The sequence below is a fragment of the Spinacia oleracea genome, chromosome 4, assembly GCF_020520425.1.
Source record: "Spinacia oleracea cultivar Varoflay chromosome 4, BTI_SOV_V1, whole genome shotgun sequence".
In the NCBI taxonomy this organism is placed as follows: Eukaryota; Viridiplantae; Streptophyta; class Magnoliopsida; order Caryophyllales; family Amaranthaceae; genus Spinacia; species Spinacia oleracea.
Window position 1 is genome coordinate 76,756,625 of NC_079490.1, and position 22,252 is coordinate 76,778,876.

Here is a 22,252-nt window from a genome sequence, read left to right on the forward strand (position 1 = left end):
ATATCCCTCTTAATAGGCTTCCCTATCTGGCTCACAATCTTGAACAAGGACTTTTCTCCCTAATATTTGAAGTTCAGCTTCAACTGCACCCAAATGGGAACTAACTTCACATCTTCCTTCTCCATATCCATCTCAGCATTCCATGGCTTCAATATCAAATGTTTACTATCAAAGACGTAATGACATGATAAGACCTTATCCCTTGAATCCATGGTTAGAAATCGAACTAAGAACATACCCTTCTTCACCATTATAACCTTATCAACATCCAAATTCCTCCAAATACTTCCTAACAAACCCCTGAATTACATTAATCAGCATCGGAGAGATGTATGGCTCTTGAACGATTGTGGGAAATATTCTAATTTCTGTCAACCGCTCTTGAACTAGATGGCCCATCCGTGTGATTTGGAGGGTATCCTAGTGGCAGTTCATTTCTATGTACATGTTGTTGCATCTCATGCATTTCTAGGTTGGTTACTAGAAATTTCAAGGGCTTTCAATATTCTTTCATTCAGTTGACTTTGCCTTTCAATTAGTGGTTCTAGCCTAACCACGACCTCAGTTGCTATACTTCTTGTTAACACATCAATAGTAGCGTTCAGAGTATTGTTAATGGCAATTATAATTGTGTCTACCTGCCTGGAGACTAACTCCCTATAAGATTCAGATGCATTATTTAGTATAATTGTGAACACTCTAGCATATACTTCTACAAGCATACGGTAATTAGAATAAAATTGGACCCTCTGACTCTACATATTTTCAGCCAACAGTCCTTCCATAATCTCTAAGTACCTAGTGTATAATGTATTTATCAGATTTCGGGTGTGAGTAAAATCCTTACCATTCCTCATAGGAGAGGAATCTTATGACTCTAGTCTCGGGTTAGATGCTCTAGAGTCATCTTGTGGCTTTTCAATCTTTGTAGAAATTAGGAGAGGAAGTGTATTGTCCTCACGGACAGGAGTTGTTGGTCTAGGAGGGTTTTCTAGAGAGATGTCGTTGTTCTGATCATCGTTCTCTTGTGTATTTTTTCTTCTTTTTCTCATAATCTTAGGTGGCATAATTTTGATGAAGAATTATGCAGTTAGATTTTCAAGAGCTATATCAATTTATTGACTATCACTCCTACTGTGGTCGACCAAAAACTTGTTGTCTCTATACGCGAACAAGCAACAATATCTTATTTTGTAGGGAAAATAAAAGTGTCTACGGGTACTGCCCTTAAACGACGGATGACCTTATTATGTAGAGGTCTCGCTCGTGAACGATTAATTTGTAGGAAATCACCAAAAGCAAAACTTTTTATGACGAAATTAATGCGAAATGAAATGTTTAAGTAAAACAGCACAAAAAGTCAAGCAAATATCATTGATTGATATGTAATGAAAAACTGGACAAACATTAATTCATGAAGAAATGTACCTCCATGGTTGAATGCTTGGAAAAATACACAACGTAACTTCCAGAGATTCTTCAATACATGAGAGAAAAGCTATGAACTATTGCTACACTACTGCTACGCTACTAAGCCTAGGACTACGTTAAGCGCTAGGGTTGAAGCTACGAAAGAAAGAAATGCTTTGTTTGTGTGTTGATGATGTCCTTCTAAATGTCGATTTTTTTATGTATATATACCCCCAATAACAGGCGGTTGAAGAGCGTTTGCAGAAGAGTGGGAGTTGCGCTCCCGTAACGGCTTGGATGAAAGAGAGAAAATCCGATGACCATGGCCACATGCCCACGTCAGTCTTGATTTTCCACGCCCTCTAGCTTCCTTATAACTGACGCTGAGAAATTGCTTCTTCTGGGCCTTGGGTTGATCCTTTGTTGGGCTGCTCCGTTTCATCCTCTTGAGCTTGTACCTTTATTGGGCTTAACTTAACAGCTAAACCTTTGTTAATTTAGGGCATTTGACCTACCATATTCCCTTTCTAATGGTAGATTTTAAGATGTGTACAACAATATTTTTGATTTGTGTAATGTGTATTTTAAGTTTTTTTTTTCTTACCTTACAAAAACAAATGTGATATACGAAACATATAATTGTACTTTTGGTATAATTGTTGATTATGTTGTGAAATAGAGAGAAAGAGATGAGAAATTGGGAGAGAACAATGGTATGTTTTATTCCATGAACAATATGGTATATATACATACAATATAATAGGGTTTGCTTGGAGAACAATAAACCCTAGATCTAGAATATTCCAGAAAGATACTAGGGGTATAATGGGCATCCACATAATATTTCATAAAACTCCCCCTTGGATGTCCATTATTGAAGATTATGCCTCGTTAAAACCTTACTAGGAAAACCACGTGGGATAAAAACCTAGTGAAGGAAAAAGAGTACATCGCTGTTCATAAAACGCTTGAAATGTTGCCTCATTAAAAACCTTACCAGGAAAACCCAGTGCGACAAAACCTTGGCTAAGGGAAAAAGAGTGCAACGCGTATTTCTCCCCCTGATGAATACATCAATTGAGATCTTTTGTGAAATCCATCCAATATTGTTGAGTAGCTTCTCAAATGTAGCAGCATGAAGTTCCTTGAAAATTGATTCTCCAAAGCTTAACTTGAATCTTCAATTGTTTTGAAAATAATACCTGTAAGATCATGTGCTTTTCTCTATCTCATTCGATACATTTGTTTTCGATTTTCCCGATGCATAATATAATAATTCTTTAGCTTCACCTGAGATAAATACATTTTCTTGTATATGATATTACAAGACTCATCCATACATATTGGACATATATACCTTCTTCTGGAGGTCATAAATTGTAGTTTTTTTTTATCAATATTGATCAAACTTTTTTTTGGTCATACTTTCATGGAAATACATGATAAATAACAATATCATCGTCCAACTAGGAGGTATAATATAGCTAATAATGTTATTTATGGTTCTTCTGGACCATGACATAATATCCATTGGAAGGATATTACATACCTTTATCTTATATTTTAAGATGATTCATATTTGTACAAGAACTCTTTCATGAATAAATTAATATGTATATTTCAAAACTCTCAAGTACTCAAACTATTGGTTGAGACGACATTCCAAAAACACCCTTTTAGAGTTTTGATAATATCTCATCAATGTTGGGATGTTTGTATGCAAAACTCAAAAGGCTAGATGTTTAAGAACATCATGAATAAGTTCTTCAGGAACTTTTCTTATTTGCATGATTCATAACATACTATTCAATCAATATTATATTTCTTTTGCAACTACTAGCCCAATGAAGCAGGAATCTCATCTTATAAATTTCCATAAAGTTACAAATCCGTCTTACCATTATTTGGATTCATATTTCATATACGACATCATAATATTTTTGAAACATGTTATATGAAATTATAACTAGATAATTCTATATCATACCATGATAAAACATAAAACAAACTAAATGTATGATGAATTATATATGCATTTACCTATTAACTACATATGTATATGAATGTAAGACTCAAATGCAAAACACTGTACAGTGTGGATATTCCAAATCCATAACTTGTTGGACTTCAGGCCCATGAGCTCATTTGATCATTATAGTTATGTCTACATCGAAACAGACATAGATTTACGATCCCCTATTCAAAATCCATTATTTCTCGCATATGCATTATATTTCGGTTCCATCATCTACCGGTATCATCAAAATTCTTCAACATATATTTTGCATGCTATTCATCAATGATATCTGAATACTTATTCAATAGGTACCATTCAAATTTTTTTTTTCACGAGACATCTATTATTGTTCAGATATCTATACCACTTCAAGGGTATTTCATACTCTATATAATTAATAGTGTTTTCTTTGTTTTCAAAAATATCATCAACTGCATTATCTTTCCATCCTTATCATATAATCACTATGTTGGAACCGTATATATAAACTACACTTCAGGTGTAGAGATTTAAATAAATATTGGCAAGATATATATATTTCTCAACACTTACTATATGTAACATTGAGCACTATGACTATCATACCCCTTTATACCTTTGAACATGTAACAATTTAACACAATTAAGTCATAGATATTTATGTCGAAACATACTTCAAGGACATAAAGCTGGCATGTACACTTACTCAAATGGGGATCAATTTATTATCTTTCAATTTTGCCAACTTATTCTTGCTTGTCTCCCCCTAAGTTGGAAAAATATTTCAATATGTTATGGGGCATAAAGTCTTTTACCAACTAAGAATACACTTTTCAATGTGTATTTTAATAATTATTTCTTACTTCCGTTCTCTTCTGGAGATTAACATTGATCATGGGGATAGATGCATTATGCAGTTGTTTTTTTTTTCTTCTTCATATTTTCTCATTTTCGTGCTGACGTATGATTGCCCCGATCAAGAGATTTATGATACTTAAATCAATCACAAAACATTTGTAAACTTCCTGGTGATCTTCAAGTCACCTACTATCATTCTGGTGAACTTCAGGTCACTTACTATCATGGTGAACTTCAAATCACCTATCATATCAATATACAAGATTTTTTTAAAAGTTATTAATATCTCTTGCATTTATTTTCTCAATCGATTCAATATAACTATTCGATTGAAATACAACTCAGCCTCATCATTATGTCTTGCCTTTGAATATATACAACATATGAGAGAGTGTCAGCACATAAACTTTTATTTGAAAAGAATTTTCAAATTCTCACGACGGATGTTCTTAAACCTGGATGGCCTGAATTATCACATCGTACATATATAATATCATATAAAGTATTTCATTCGATAACTGCTGGTTATCTTCTCAAAGTGATCACTGTAATTATAAAATACAATAATTTGAACATATTGTGATGTGATATAACGACACAAACTGGTGTCTCAATTTTAACGGCAAGACAATCTAAACAAAACTTATGGAAGATAGCTTGTACTCTTCAAGAGTATCCCTTACAACTTTGGTACATATCACAAAAGTATACATCTACATAATGTAATCTTGTACTCATGCTTATAAAGCGAGTCCATAAGATATGAACACATATTTGTACCAAATTCATTATCGTTGTATTATAATCTTGATCATATACTACTAATTTTGTTATGTTGAGAGCTATCTCCCCCTAATACGTGCATGTATTTATTTATAAATTTGGTTCGGAGAGCACGCTACAATGTCTACTAGACATATGTTTTGATTATCTTCATACACCATGTATATCTACAATTTTATCCCCTTTTGATTAGTGCTAATAAAGCTCAACAAAATGATTTGGTGTAATGGGCCTAACATTTATTTAATTTTTCTCCGCAACCAACCAAAATATAAAATTGAGTTTTCTCATCATTAACTTTCACATGCTTTTCATCACTTACAATCTCACTTCTGGTGTGTATATGTGTATTTTGAAATTACATTCATACTCTTTTATTCCTCCATGAGTATAATTTATTTTACTTTCACATTCTCGACCATGACTATTGACATTATCTTTATTATTTCTAGTCTTACAATTTCTCATTCACTTCTGGGAATGATTTACCTAGTTGAACATGATCATAATATTCAGGATTTCTTTATTTTGTTCATCCACCAAAAGACAATATATGAACTAATTAAAAAACTCTATTGAATATTTCTCACAATTATCGTGTCTGCAGGACCACACTAGTTTCATGAAAGATATAAAGGGTATCTTGACAACAAGATTTAGAAACTATTATAATTTTCTAGGTCATATTTTCTTGTACATCTCCAATAGGATTTACAGGCCTTTAATACTCAAATGTCCATACTTAAGTTGTGAACTTATTTCAACTTATAAACAAAAATCAAGGCTATATATTTGCATTTCAATCTATAAAACCTTTGATTATAATTATCTTCATGTAAGAGCAAGACCCACTTGTTTATGTTTTCAATATTATTATATAGTAAATTATTATAAATTCTTTCCTTGTTTCCATAGACCAATGGCCTTTTCCTCCATAGCGGTAACATACATTGGTCACATTCTCATTTTTACCTTTCTTTTGTTTGTTATCATCTTTGTCCCACTTCTGGTGGGAATATGAGTTCTTGAGAGAACCACCTCAACCTCGACCTCGATCTCGACCATATTCATATCCACGACCACATCCATGACCACGTCTTCGACCACTTTTGCTGTGTGGTATTTTCTTTCCTGTTATGGGATGTCACATTCGCTTTAGGGAATTGAGGAAAACTAGTTGGACATGATTCTTAATTTTTCATTAATAGCTTGTTATTTTTTTTATTTATTATTATTATTATTATTATTATTATTATAATTATTATTATTGTAATGAAGAAACGATTACACAAAGTTGGATGGGAGCCTAGCCACTAATTGGGCTCCAACACCCTTATTCAAAGCAAAACACAAACGATGAAAAAGAAAAGAACGAATGTTAGCAGCAGCCGTGTTACTCTGAGCTACCCGTGAGACTCTAGCCATGAACTCGAGGGCATCACACCCTAGTTCTCCAAAGGTGGAGAAAGCAAAAGCGATAAAACCATACCCGTTGTCTATGCACTTCGCCTCATACTTCTTCTTCTTCCTGGCAACAGCGTTAGCGACAGAGGGCATCACAGCCGTATTATTATTATTATTATTATTATTATTATTATTATTATTATTATTATTATTATTATTATTATTATTATTATTCATCAGCTACAAGGAGACAAGATAGAAGTTCGGAATATTTCGTAAATCTCTTTTCACATTATTGTGTCTGTAGGACAATATTCTTTGCGTGAAAATTAGAATATGTTTTCTCCAGCATTTCTGCATCAATGATTTCTCTCCACATAATTTCAAATGTGAAGTAATTCTGAAAATAACTGAATTATATTCACTTACAAGTTTAAAGTCTTGTAGTCTTAAATGTATCCAATCATAATGAATTTTGGGTAATATTACAGTTTTCTAGTGGTCATGCATTTTCTTTAAATTATTCAAAATCATTTGTGGATCTTTTACGGCCAAATATTCAATCTTTAGACCCTAATGGAGGTGATGACGAAGAAATGTCATAGCCTTTGCCTTGTTTTGATTTGTTGATTTATTTACTACCTTGATTACATCACAAGTTCCTTTGCATATAGATGAATTTCTGTTAGGTTATGATACATATGAATAAACATAAATCATGCTGAAAAACAATAAACCCAGGTAACATATTATTTACACATAATCATATAGCATAATTTAGATGCATACACTTTGTAGCGTGCCCTCCCTAGCTGCGCCCGAAGCGAACAAGAACAAGTCTTTAGGACTCCAAGTGTCGTCCCTCCGTAGATAGTCCACAGCACGTCCGGATCCGCCTTAAGATTGACCAACTAGAATCGCCCTTAAGGTACTATAATTTTCGGCAATTATGGACAAGAATGTGACTGAATTTTTGCTCTCAAAAATCACTTTGAATACTTCAAAACTCGTTATAAATTGTGAACCCAGGCCACATATTTATAGGGGTATGGAAAGAGAATTGGAATCCTACTAGGATACGAATTAATTAAATTAGAATCCTAGTAGAACTCTTATTTAATTAATTTATCTTTTAAGATTAAGAATTTAATCATTAAACGAATCCTATAGGTTTTAGGTTTCGTATGTGAACACAAACACACACGCACGCACAGCAGCCCACGAGGGGCGCCATGCGCGCGCGCGCACAGCCCGAGCAACGCAGCCCAATTGCCACGGAGCCCACGACTGCCGCAGCCTTGGGCGCGCGCTGGGCCTGCCTTGCGGTGGGCCTGGCGCAGCCTTGGGCTGGCGTGTTGTGGCGCGCGTTTCCTTGCTGGACGTGGGCCTGGCTTCGTGCTGGGCCTTCTTCTAGCAAGCTCGTCCGATGCTAATTCGTACGACGCGCTTCCGATTAATTTCCCGATTCCGGAATTCATTTCCGATACGAACAATATTTAACATTTTCGATTCCGGAATTAATTTCCGTTTCGAACAAATATTTAATATTTCCGTTTCCGGAATTATTTTCCGATTCCGATAATATTTCCAATTCAGACAATATTTCCGTTTCCGGCAATATTTCCGATTCCGACAATATTTCCATTTCCATTAATATTTTCCGATACATACCATGTTTCCGTTTCCGGCAACACCTACGACTTTGGATAATATTTATTTTTCCGATACGATCCATATTTCCGTTTCCGGCAATATCATCGTTTCTGGAGTATTCATTTGCTTGCCTTTGACGATCTCAGCTCCCACTGGAACCAAGATCCGTCGATTCCGAATATCCATAGATGGTGTATTTAATGCCATTAAATACTTGATCCGTTTACGTACTATTTGTGTGACCCTACGGGTTCAGTCAAGAGTAAGTTGTGGATTAATATAATTAATTCCACTTGAACTGAAGCGGCCTCTAGCTAGGCATTCAGCTCACTTGATCTCACTGAATTATTAACTTGTTAATTAATACTGAACCGCATTTATTAGACTTAATATTATATGCATACTTGGACCAAGGGCACTATTTCCTTCAGTCTCCCACTTGTCCTTAGGGACAAGTGTGCATTTCCTAATTCCTTTGTCGCTCCATGCTTGCTCTTAAACATAAGGTAAGAGTTGTACTCCTTATTATGTCCAGAGGTGTTTCTCGGTTTCAGAGTTCAACTGATCAAATAAACAGATAATCATAACCTATGATTCATCCGAGCACGACCATGCATTTTACAGTTTCTAGCTCTCCGAGTGGCCTTGTACAACTTTTAAGCATCTCATCCTGATTTATGGTAGGACAATCCCAATCTTGCGATCTTGAGATTAGACTTCGTTTGATAGGTGATTACCTGAGCGTTGCCTTTATAGCCTCCTTTTACGGTGCGACGGTTGGCCAACGTCAAAGTAACCAGTTCTCAAACAAGTAATCTCAAATCACTCAGGTATTGAGGATTTAGTGTCTAATAATTTCAATGAAATTTACTTATGACAGATTTTCATCTCTTACAGTAAAGTTTCATAGGTCTGTCCGATACTAGTCTTCCCAAAGTAAGTATCTATGCAAATGATTACGACATTGCCATGTCCACATAGTTCAAGAAACAGAACTATTAGTCATCTTGCATTCTAGTCGTCTAACGTTTTCTATGCGTCCATCTTTATAGAAAACTCTGACTAGGGACCATTTTCAACTTTTGACATTCAAGTTTACTTGATAGACATTTCTTAGTCACAGGACTGGTCCTGACCGTCTATCTTGAATATTTCGTCAAATTGAAGGGACTCATCATTTAATACTAAACCAAGATTAAATGGAATATGAAAATACATTTCATATATGATAAATGTTCAACCCTTAATGTTTTACAACCATGGGCCTCGAACCCATCTATAAAACAACTAGTGGAATTCAAAACTATGCTTAGATTTCCAGTGCCACAATGTGAGTGTTGTTTCTCACTTGTTGCATAGGTTTAGTTATCATGCTTTGCCAATCTTAATATCCTTTTCATCGTATGTTCTTCGAGATAGGATGATAAGATCGTTTGAGTTTGTTTATTATGTGATCTAGTCTTTCTTACTTCGATAGTGGTTCTACGCATTTTGTAATGAAGAACCATCAAGTCAGCAGACAGGTGATCTACACAAGTTCAGTGAAGAACTCTTTAAAACAACCCTGTTTTATTGCTTCTTAGGCAATAAGTACTTTTACTTCAACTGTTTAGGTTGCTAGTGATGCTTTGTTTGGATTTACTTATCCAAGCAGTTCACAGATATGCGGAAGACTTTCCAACTATATCTTGGAACATAGAAATTATTATTTTTAATTTACCATGCAACAACTCATGGTCTCCAATCCATGTTGTCATTTCAAAACACGATGCTCTTTAGCTCGTCCTTGTCAATGGTTAACTCTAAAGGAATCTTGCTTGATCCTTTGCCAGTTTTTATGCGTGTAGCATCAATATTTAGCATATCTTTATTTCCTTGAATCAAGAACTATTCCTATGTACATTTTCAAGTACCATAAGTTTTTCTTGATCTCAATCTAGTTGATCTTCACTTAGATCAATAGAGATTGGTATATGTTCGTTATGCCTAAAGCCATACGATACATTTTTGGCGATCCTCATATTATATCATACATGATAAATTCTTTTGCAGAATTATTCTCAATTGAATTCTATTCATGTAACTTTAGTTCATTCAATTTCAGCAGATACTGAATCCAGCTAAATTCTTTGACATATAATATAGGTTTAAGAATCTCACTTGGATCCTTTGATGTTTAACTTAGTAAATGCTTATACATAGTTCAAACATTCATTACTTAGATTTATTCACATGGGTCGAATATCTCCAATGGAGTCTTTCGTGTTTTATTTTGTAAATTCCATTACTTAATCTAAAACAATATCATAAGATCTTTGTGAATGGATCTTAATACCCAGTACGCACTAAGTTTCGCCTTGGTCCGTCATTGATGAATAATTTCAAACCTAAGTTATTAGCATTTGAATTTTATTTCACAATAGAGAGATATGTGTGTGATACACATAGGACCAATTAAGTTTTTATGTACTCCCACTAAACTTCTTATATATCCATAAGAATCATGTACATTTTATGAAACTAAAATACTTATTAGTTACACTAAAATATAGTTCCAATTCCCAATTGCTTGCTTAAATCTGTACTTAGATTTCATAAGCTAGCTTCCTTTTTCAAGCATTTATTTGGATCCACAAATCCTATGATATTCCATGTACATAGTTTCTTCCAACATTTGACTGAGGAAGACGTTTTGTCATCCAATTGTCATATGTACCAATATGTAATTATTTCTTGATTTATAGACTTGAGGATTAAGATTAGGCATAAGGTTTCAACACAATCCATGCCATGAATTTGCTTGTAACCTTTAGCAACTAATCTAGATTTGTGTGTGAACACAATTTCATGTTTGATGGTTTTTATCCTTAAAACAAACTTGCAACCAATAGGTGTGAAACTATTCTTGCAAATCAACAAAATTTCAATTTTGTCATCAAAACATTGAGTATGTTTTATGGCCTCTAACCATTTAAAACATTTGAGTCTATATGTGGCCTCTAACCATTTTAGGGAATCTGGGTTTCATCATAGCTTTCTTACAGGTCACAAACTCATTAATCTACATGATAATAGTTTGACTGCAAGTTGTAGGTTTCTTCACTATCTAATAGAAGAATCGCACAGATTCAGTGGCCTGAACTCCATGTTTCTTTACTATCTAATATAAGAATCTCATAGTTTCAGTGACTTGAACTCTATGTCTACTTGGGTATAGAACATCAAACAATAGAATATCAATAGCCACTTGAAAGTCCTTTGAATATTCTGTTCTCCTTGAAGCACTTATAAAGTCTTCTAAGAGATGTCTATTCTTTAAAGCCACTTCTAAAGTCCTTAAAGAATACATGTTCAGATTTTATAAAGAAATTCGAAAAGCCTCCTGAATGTCCGTTTATGTTTGTTGTTAGCCTTGAAGACCTTTCGAGGTCTATTTTCTCCCACTTGTCATTTTGGAAACGAATCCCAAAAGGACATTATTTCGAGAAAACAAACATTATGTTCTCAAAAATTCGTGGTAGAAACAATACCCTTGTGTCTCATTTGAATAAATCACAATGAAACATATATCTAGACATGGGCCTTAGTTTGTTGAATAACAAACACTAAGCTCCCACTGAGTTTAGCAACTCTTTAGATATATATTTATGAAAAGATATTTTGAAATTACTTTTCAATAGCTTTGACGAATTTGGTTTAGTTTGGTGGTAGTTGAGCATTTTGTTTTAGAAATTATAGGAAAAGTCTTTATGATTCATCATTGATCGAATCAAGTACTAATTGACTTCGATTATTCCAACTTAGATATGTCATATCTTATGGAGCTAGATTGTGAATTTACTACACACAATCATTGATGATCATTCTTGACTTAAGTAAAATCATCAACATGATCTAACCTGGATCTTTATGATTTCTTGCCAAGTGGGATTTATACTTCTGAATCTTTGAACTAGCCAAACAGATTCAAACTTATATCACATTGAGTAAATAAACCTATATTCACTCAAATCTGTGTGAAATAATAAAGTCATAAAACCTTTCTTTAGCTTTGAACTCTATCGTCTAGGCGTTCTAACAATAGTTCATATCTTTTGTTACTTTCAACAAGTAAGACTAGCTTGTCTTGAATGATCTAGAAATCAATCAACTTTCAAAAGTCCATCAAAATAGAGCTTATGAATGTTAACTTGTTGATATGGTCTAAGCAACAATGCCAAAGATTAGTGGAACTCAAATCAAGGGGTTGATTTGAACCTAGTAAAGTTTTTATTGTTAAAGAGTTGTTTGTTTTAATCAAGCATATTGACTCAACCCGTAATTGACCATTTCACTCAAATAAACAAACAAACAAACATTGTTTTTGTTTTTCTTGAATGTGAGTCTTTCTGTGTTTGAAAACAGAAATTTAGGTATGCTGATTATGGAACAAAATAGCCATTAAGTTCCAGCCTTTGAAAGGACTTAAAACAAACTAGATGACCCTACAACTAATGTAGTATTGCCATGCTTCATTTCCCACTTGTAGGTCATTAGTGTAGCCTAGCTTCCATTGTTTGAGTTATTACCGAAGTAAGAACCTCAAGCGGTATATGATACCAAGGAAGTTTGATTGCTAGGTCACTTCTCTTTAAACATAAACTTATAGGTAGAAACGGAATTGTAAATTCCTTTCATTTGTTCCTTTGTTTTCCTATTTCTTGTACCCTTTCTAATAGTCTTAAGAATTGAATTCTTTAGTGTTGACTTTTATACTTTGTTAGACATGTCCAATGTCACTCCAACAAGGTTCTTACCATTTTATTTATGTTGAATATTCCTTTTCAACTAGATGATCTTACCAGAAGCTTCTAAAGTTCTCTAAGCATCGATCTATTCGAATGTCTAGGGACTAGACTCATTCGAGAATTAAATGGAAAAAGATTTTAGGTTGTTAACCATTGGTAAAGCTGAGCGTTTAAACTCAATGCTTTATGATCTTAAAACTACTTTGTATTTAGAATTCACAAGCACCAATCGGTTCGCCATTCGACTTTGATACTCGAAAACAACCATAAAAGTCGATATAAGAAACGTACATTTTAAATTGCTCACTTTCTCTCATTTCTGTGAATCCTGGATTCACTACCAATCGAGGAAATTTATTGTTACATTTCTAAAAGGATTTATTGCAGTGCAAGATATTTAATTATAAACATACATTGAAGCATGAAAAGTCTAAACATTTATCATGAATAATAACTTGAAAATTAAAGCAATCATGCAATTTAAACAAGTTATTAGCATTTTATTCGAATTTATTAATTGTTCCGGCAGGTGTGAATAAAATGATTCCAAGACCCTAAAATCATTGAAGAATTAAGCACATTATGTTTGACTCAATTCTAAAATATTTTAGGTAAGCAAAAGCCTTTTGCTAATAGTCTAGAAACTACTCTTGGTTGATAGGTACGTCTAAGAACTTATTAGGTAAACCTATCGATTTTGCCACGACATAAAAGGACTCCTTACTTATATCGTTGTGTTTCACCAAAACTAACATGTACTCACAATTATTTGTGTACCTTACCCCTTTAGTATCGATAAGTAACACCTCGCTATGGCGGAAAACTATTACTAGGATCGATGAAAAAAGGATATCCAAGTAAGTGTTATTTTGGCATGGCACCTTTTAACTCAATTTTTAAGTTTGGAACTTAAGGCTCTTACCATGTTGGTTAGATTTTAAGTGAATTAAAATCCTTAATCATGCAACATAATCAAGCTCCGATCTCATGCATATTTAAGACATATTTAAAAGCAATAAATAACTTAAAGCATGCATAAGATAAATGTGATCTAGTATGGCCCGACTTCATCTTGAAGCTTCAACTTCAAAGTCCGTCTTGAAAATGGATTGGAAACTCCGTCTTGAATTTCACCGTGGGAGGCGCCATTTTCTTCAAATAGGATAAGCTATAATTAAACTAATTACAACTATTTGATGGTACGCAGACCATATTTGAATTGAAAAACAAATTTGGTGCTTTAGACCAATTACATTCAAATTAATGGTACGCAGACCATATTTTCTATCCTATTTGGGCCATACTAGTCACTTCATAACCTGCAAAACAGTACATATACAATATATACCATTCACCCATTCATTATCATGAATGGCCCACATAATTGGTTAGTAAAACACGTTATGCATCACATAAATATTTGCAGCAATTAATCAAGGGCACCAATAATCTACCAATTATTCAGTCCTTATTAATTCTAATCAAGTTGTTTAACCTTAAAGGATTTGTAGACCTAATCAAGAATTTATGACTAAAATTGCTCCCACTTAAACCAATAAATTCATATGCTTTACTAATTTTAAACATAAAAATGTATTTCTAGTCTAACCGGAAACATACAAATTTAATTAAAATTTAAAGCTCATATAAATTTATAATTGAATCCACTTATTTAATTTATTTTCAGTCGAATTTAAATTAATTCAAGGTTTTTAATTTTAGTAAAATAATTAGAATAAATTAAAATTTATAATAATTATAATATTCAAAATTAAAATACAAGAAAACAATTTAAATTATTAATTTTAAAATTAATTAAAATTACATGAACTGAAAATCTCAAATTAAAATTTAAAACGCGACAATCGTAACATGACGAGCACTTGGGCTTGCGCCCAAGCCCCGTCGAGTGCACGACCAATCGCTGGCCCATGGCACATCGCAGCAGCAGCCACGCGCAAACGCAGCAATCCAAGCCACGCTTGCGCGCAGCCTGCTTGCCCGCATGCATCGCAGCAGCTACGGTAGGAGCGCTCGAGGCCACGCGTGTTGGTGCGCGGAACAGCGATCGTTGGGCGACCCAGCTCTCGCCCTCGCGCGCACGCCTCTCCTCGTGCCACGCCATCGCCCATCGCCCATAGCACACAACACACACGCACAGGCTCCTTTGCCTCGTGCGCGCGCCATGCGCTAGGTTGCTCGCTGCATTCGTACCGCACGGGCAACGAGCTCCCTTGCTCGTCGTCGCGTGCCCGCACTATACAACACCCGTTAAGGGTAACACGTAGCTTTCATTGTTTTGTGCGTGCAACATTCATGAGCGTTTTCATAAAAATTTAAAATTTTTAATTCAAAATTAATGACAAATCAATAAAACATATTAATTTCATAATTTTAGGGCGAAAAAACGAAAATTTATTAATCAATTAATTTCCGATTAACATGGATTCAAATCTAGGTCATAAAAATTAAAAATTTAACATAAATTAACAATTTCTATGGTGGATTTTAATCATTGGTACCTAATTAAATTATTAATTAATCATGAAAATTAAATCAATTCTAAATTATTCGAACTTCAACAAATTAATCATAATTACAAATTAGGTTGTATAATTAACAAGTCTAGGCATTCATAATTGTTAAACATATACAGTAGGTCAATCAAAAACTCAAGATTTATCAACAAGAATCGCAAATACTTAATTTAACATCTTAAATTTACAAACTTTTGCGTTCGAACCTCCGAAAAGTCATAGTTAGGCTTCGAATTTGGGAATTCTGGGTTCGGCCGAAAATTACTATTTTTGTCAAAATTTTAGAATGCCTTTTACATGCGGAATTGACACAAAAATCACTCGATTTGGATGAGTAACGAAGAAACTGCCGAAAAACTGCGTACATATAATTAAATAAACGCAATTTGCAATTAATTACGAAAATTAATCACCCCTTTAATTCTTTGCAAATTTGTAAAATTTAACCATGTTCATGCAATTTAGATTATGAAAATAATAAGAGGCTCGTGATACCACTGTTAGGTTATGATACATATGAATAAACATAAATCATGCGGAAAAACCATAAAGCCAGGAAACATATTATTTACACATAATCATATAGCATAATTTAGATGCATACACTTTGTAGCGTGCCCTCCCTAGCTGCGCCCGAACCGAACAAGAACAAGTCTTTAGAACTCCAAGTTTCGTCCCTCCGTAGATAGTCCACAGCACGTCCGGATGCGCCTTAAGATTGACCAACTAGAATCGCCCTTAAGGTACTATAATTTTCGGCAATTATGGGCAAGAATGTGACTGAATTTTTGCTCTCAAAAATCACTTTGAATACTTCAAAACTCGTTATAAATTGTGAACCCAGGCCACATATTTATAGGGGTATGGAAAGAGAATTGGAATCCTACTAGGATACGAATTAATTAAATTAGAATCCTAGTAAAACTCTTATTTAATTAATTTATCTTTTAGGATTAGGAATTTAATCATTAAATGAATCCTATACGTTTTAGGTTTCGTATGTGAACACAAACACACACGCACGCACAGCAGCCAACGAGGGGCCGGCGCCATGCGCGCGCGCGCACAGCCCGTGCAACGCAGCCCAATTGCCACTGAGCCCACGACTGCCGCAGCCTTGGGCGCGCGCTGGGCCAGCCTTGCGGTGGGCCTGGCGCAGCCTTGGGCTGGCGTGTTGTGGCGCGCGTTTCCTTGCTGGACGTGGGCCTGGCTTCGTGCTGGGCCTTCGTCTAGCAAGCTCGTCCGATGCTAATTCGTACGAGGCGCTTCCGATTAATTTCCCGATTCCGGAATTCATTTCCGATACGAACAATATTTAACATTTCCGATTCCGGAATTAATTTTCGTTTCGAACAAATATTTAATATTTCCTTTTCCGGAATTATTTTCCGATTCCGATAATATTTCCGATTCAGACAATATTTCCGATTCAGACAATATTTCCGATTCCGGCAATATTTCCATTTCCATTAATATTTTCCGATACGTACCATGTTTCCGTTTTCGGCAACATCTACGACTTTGGATAATATTTATTTTTCCGATACGATCCATATTTCCGTTTACGGCAATATCATCGTTTCCGGAGTATTCATTTTTTTGCCTTTGACGATCTCAGCTCCCACTGGAACCAAGATCCGTCGATTCCGAATATCCATAGATGGAGTATTTAATGCAATTAAATACTTGATCCGTTTACGTACTATTTGTGTGACCCTACGGGTTCAGTCAAGAGTAAGCTGTAGATTAATATAATTAATTCCACTTGAACTGAAGCGGCCTCTAGCTAGGCATTCAGCTCACTTGATCTCACTGAATTATTAACTTGTTAATTAATACTGAACCGCATTTATTAGACTTAATATTATATGCATACTTGGACCAAGGGCACTATTTCCTTCAATTTCACCATCTAACACCCATGACAAATAATTTATTTTATTTCATTTATTCCAGTAATATCAAGGGCCGTAAATTCAAAATTGGTAAGGTTTGACATACTTCACTATACAAGATTAAATTAGGATATAAGGTTTGGGATTTAGTAGTAAAAAAATCATATCAAATCGTAATAACGTAAGAATTCACAAGAACTAACATATCTACGCATGAAACATATAGAAGCTTGCAATTTCTATCGTATAAGAATTCATCCCTATCAACATAGGTGATTCTTTTAGCGGTGACCGTCAAAATTGTTACAATCACATATTATCAAGTATCAACAACCGCATGTGTGACAGATAAGTCGGACGCAAATCAAAGTTTATAAAAATCAATTACGAATAATAATGCAAAAAGAGACATCATATAGCATAAATTAATGCGAGATTGAATTACAAAAATAAAAAAATAAAAAAAAGGAACATCATAGCATTATCAATGAATCATAAGGCAGTATCAACAAATCATGACAGTGAATTAAAAGAAACCATTAAAGTGCAACTTATACGAAACTGTGGAGCATCGAGTGCGTCGATATAAAAACAAATCCTATATAAAATAATGTCATCAAGTCACAACATGTATGCAGTATCATGTATTTACCAATTGATCTAAAATATGAAAATAAAAATATTTGAGTAATCATATATATTGATTAAAACCGGCCAGAGCATACTTTATCAAGTATAATATCATGTGTACCTGTGAAAATCGATTACTGAACTGACATCGATAATGATACGGAGTAGATGATTCTCGTGGTTACTTTCTTATTCGTTCAATTGCAATTTTCTTTGATCTCTATAAACGATTAGCAATGGTGCTGATAACGTGTTGTGAAATAGAGAGAAAGAGATGAGAAATTGGGAGAGAACAATGGTATGTTTTATTCCATGAACAATAGGGTATATATACATACAATATAATAGGGTTTGCTTGGAGAACAAACCCTAGATCTAGAATATTCCAGAAACATACTAGAGGTATAATGGGCATCCACATAATATTTCATAACAGATTATGTTTTGTTCAGTTATTGTGGATGGAGATGTAATTATTAAGTACGGCGTCAGTTTGTTAGATGCAAAGGAAGAGGAAGTATAATTAAGGTTATGTTGTGGAAAGGGAAATCCAATTACGCTTTTAACCGGCAATTGAAATAAAAGTAGACGACGTACGTGTTAGAGTAGCTTAGCCAAGTTTCTCGAATACGTTGGAGCTGCTAATTTTGACTTCCAGATTTGTGTCAAAAATGATTCGAGTATACACTTTTGACACAATTTCCTAGGGACCAACATTAATTTGATATCTAAAATATTGATGAATTTATAAATTACATCAGGTGAGGAAAGCTAATAAATTACGAAAACTCTATCACATTTCAATGTTTGTTTTAAGGGAAAATTTCTTTGTTGTGTGAACAAGTTGACGAATAATTAATGAAATAATGTAAGGTGAAAGACCAAGGGATTCTGACATTCAAGGTACGTTGGATGATATACCAAGTACTTGATATATTACTTGCGTGTTACTTGGTACATAGTACTACGTGTAACATAATTACCTAATTAATATAATTAGATCGATCATATGACTAATTTGTACTAGTTGTAGATTAAAAAAAAAAAAAAAAAAAAAAACTGGCGACTCCTCGTCAATCATATTTATCTACTGGCCTATAAGCTTAAATTATGATTGGTTGTGAACCAAGATGAAAGTACAAGTACTAATTAAAATGATGACTATTATTAATATTAGACCAATAATGCAAGGTAGGAGCTTGATCAAATGAAAAGAAATTGGGTGATATATCACTATTGTTATTCAAGTGATGACTATCAAGGTCTTCCATTTTGGCAAAGTGGCGATCTTGGTATAACTGAATTCCTTCCATTGACATAGTTGTTTGCATAGCGAATGGATCAGACGCCGTACTACAGGAAGACGATGGACCTGACAATCCCACATTCATACAACTGTTTTCACTCCTCACGATATTGCTCCTATTTATCATCGCAATATTAGTCGTATTAGTAGCCATCTCTGAGTTTCTTGATTCAATTTTCGCTTTCAACTCTTTAAGCTGTAACAAATTAGGATTTAATTAAATACATGAATCAGTTACACCTTGATTATGTATGAAAATAGCTACAATTATAAGGACGACCAAATATTTCGACGTTGCCTTATACTCTGACTACTAAACTTTCTATCTTTAAACACACCTTTTAAATTAATTGACAATAATTACCCTTAAAACTAGTAACACCGCATAAAATACCAATTGTCTGTTGGTTCAGTGGTGATTGGGGGCTAAACTTGGTAGAGGGGAACCGTGTTCGATCCCCCACAACAACAATTGGGAGGGGACTGGAACCTATCCACCCAAAACTCGCCCCGAATCTGAATTAGCCCTAAAGATGAAACGATTGCTAACACCAAAAAAAAAAATAACACCGCATAAAATAAGACATACACATAACCTAAATGGTTGGTGTCTATGGTATATTAACATAACATTTTAGTCATTTAAGGGAGTCACATACCCACCCTACACGTTGTTTTTTTCTTTTGGGTCTTAAGACAGAGATAAGGATCGGACAATGAACAGATCGAGTATCCATTATTCATTGATTTTTGCATACTAGCTAGGTATTTCAAATTTTTGAGGCATGAGTACAATAGCGGTGTCAAAACAAAGCTTATGTTGATTAAGAAAGATAAACCATCTTTTTAATTTCCTTGGTAGATAGTAATCGCTATTGCATTAACACTTATATGGACATACTTTATTATCATAAATGAGGATCACCAACTTTGGCAACTTCAATTTCCATTGCAAATTAATTAATTAGAAAGGGATGTATCTTTTTACTTGATGATAATCACTACTTATATACTTATATTCATTCTTCGATCAATAGTGGACATACCATACTCATTCAATTCCCTAGTGGAAATTTCTTTTTGGTCTCTAATATCTCTCATCTCGTGACAAAATACAAGCTACCAATTTCGCGGGATTTACACGTACAAATGACAAGTATACAAGTTCAATTATACCCCCGTCTCTTAATACTCGACCTGTTTTGACTTTTTGCACTATTCACATAATTCACTTTAACCCTATTTTATTTCTATTAATTATATGAAAATAAATGTTAGTATATAATATATTTTTGGCTTCATCTTCATATATTTTCAAAATATTAATATTTTTATAAGTTTTTATAATATCTAGTTAAAGAAATTGGTGGTCAAAGTTATGCATTGGCAAGCTTGTCCGGTCAAGACAGGTCGAGTATTAAGGGACGGAAGGAGTATTAGATATTAGATGATCTTGGCTCTGTGTGGTTCACCTGATTTGACTTAAATTATAATATTATTTGATTGAACTTATCAGATATTAGTACACGGTACTCCCTCCGTCCCTTAATACTCGAGCTGTTTTGATCAGACACGCTTGCCAATGCACAACTTTGACCACCAATTTTCTTTAATTAAATATTATAAAAACTTATAAAAATATTAATATCTTGAAAGTATATATATATATATATTACGATGAAGCCAACAATATATTATATACTAACCTTTGTTTTAATATACTAGAAATAAAATAGAGTCAAAGTGAATTATGTGAATAGTGCAAAAAGTTAAAACAAGTGGAGTATTAAGGGATAGAGAGAGTATCTAATAACTTACCTAAACTTATTTCAACGGTCTAGCCAGCTTATGTTTATGAGCAATCCCATCAACTACGGAGTAATTCTTAAAATAGCAAATTGACTACTTGGATAACATTATTAATACATGTTAAAAATATACCTGGACAAGTAGATCAAGTTTTTGTTGCTCAAGAGAACCATAATCATTGATAAGAGCATCATAACTAGCTCGAAGATCACCATACTCTCTCTCCAATTGCTTAGTCCTCCATCGAGCCCGACGATTTTGGAACCAAATGGCCACCTGCCTCGGCTCAAGCCCTACTTCCTCGGCTATCTTAAGTTTCCTCTCTGGTTGTAACTTGTTATCCTCTTCAAAATGCTTTTCTAAAGCCTTAACTTTATCTAAGCATAATCTGCTTCTTTTCATCAACTGTCAACTTGTATCTGCATTGTCTTCTTCTTCTAATCTCTCCAACATTGCTTGGAACTCTTCGCTATATATCGCCTTCTTCTTCTTCCCACTTTTTCCTTTCCACACCAAAACCATTTCTTTTCTCAATATCATTATTTCAAGTCTAACTTTCTAATAACACTACAACAAATTGTACTATTAATCACGGGAAATGCCATCACTAAAGACCAATAATTGTTGATTAACGATGGGATTTTCCATCGCGAACCCGTCATAAAAGGAAAAATCCCGTCGTTAACCCGTCATATAAGGAAAAATCCCGTCGTTAACCCGTCGTAAAATACGTTTGCAACAATTATTCCCGTCTTTGTTAGGTTGTTATCCCCATCGCAAAAACCCTTTTGCGACGGGATTTTTACCCGTCGTTATCAGATTGTCATAAAAGATACAAATTTTTGTATTGATAAGACCCATATCATGTAAATTAACATTTAACATAATATATCATGTTAATAGCTAGTGTCACACGTGATTACGTGATTAATGGTTCCAAATATATAAATTACAAAATCGATCATGTAATTAACCAGTATCGATCACATACTTGTGTCTTAGAGAACGTTTTGAATTAATGTGAAAACTAAATTCGACCATATATATATACAGTACTTCATTTTTTTAATTTTAGAGGAGCTCGGGTATATACGTTTTTGTTAAGAAATCGGAATGACCCGTAATTTTGGAAAAGGTTAGATTGATCGATCGAAGTAGAATGAGCAACTGCAATCATTTTATAT

The 22,252-nt window shown here is 34.1% G+C and overlaps 1 pseudogene; it reads right to left on the bottom strand.

Annotated features, from left to right (window-relative positions):
- Nucleotides 1-18,850: 18,850 nt before the first annotated feature.
- Nucleotides 18,851-21,590, bottom strand: LOC110798390 (homeobox-leucine zipper protein ATHB-6-like; annotated as a pseudogene).
- Between the last annotated feature and the right edge of the window lie 662 nt (nt 21,591-22,252).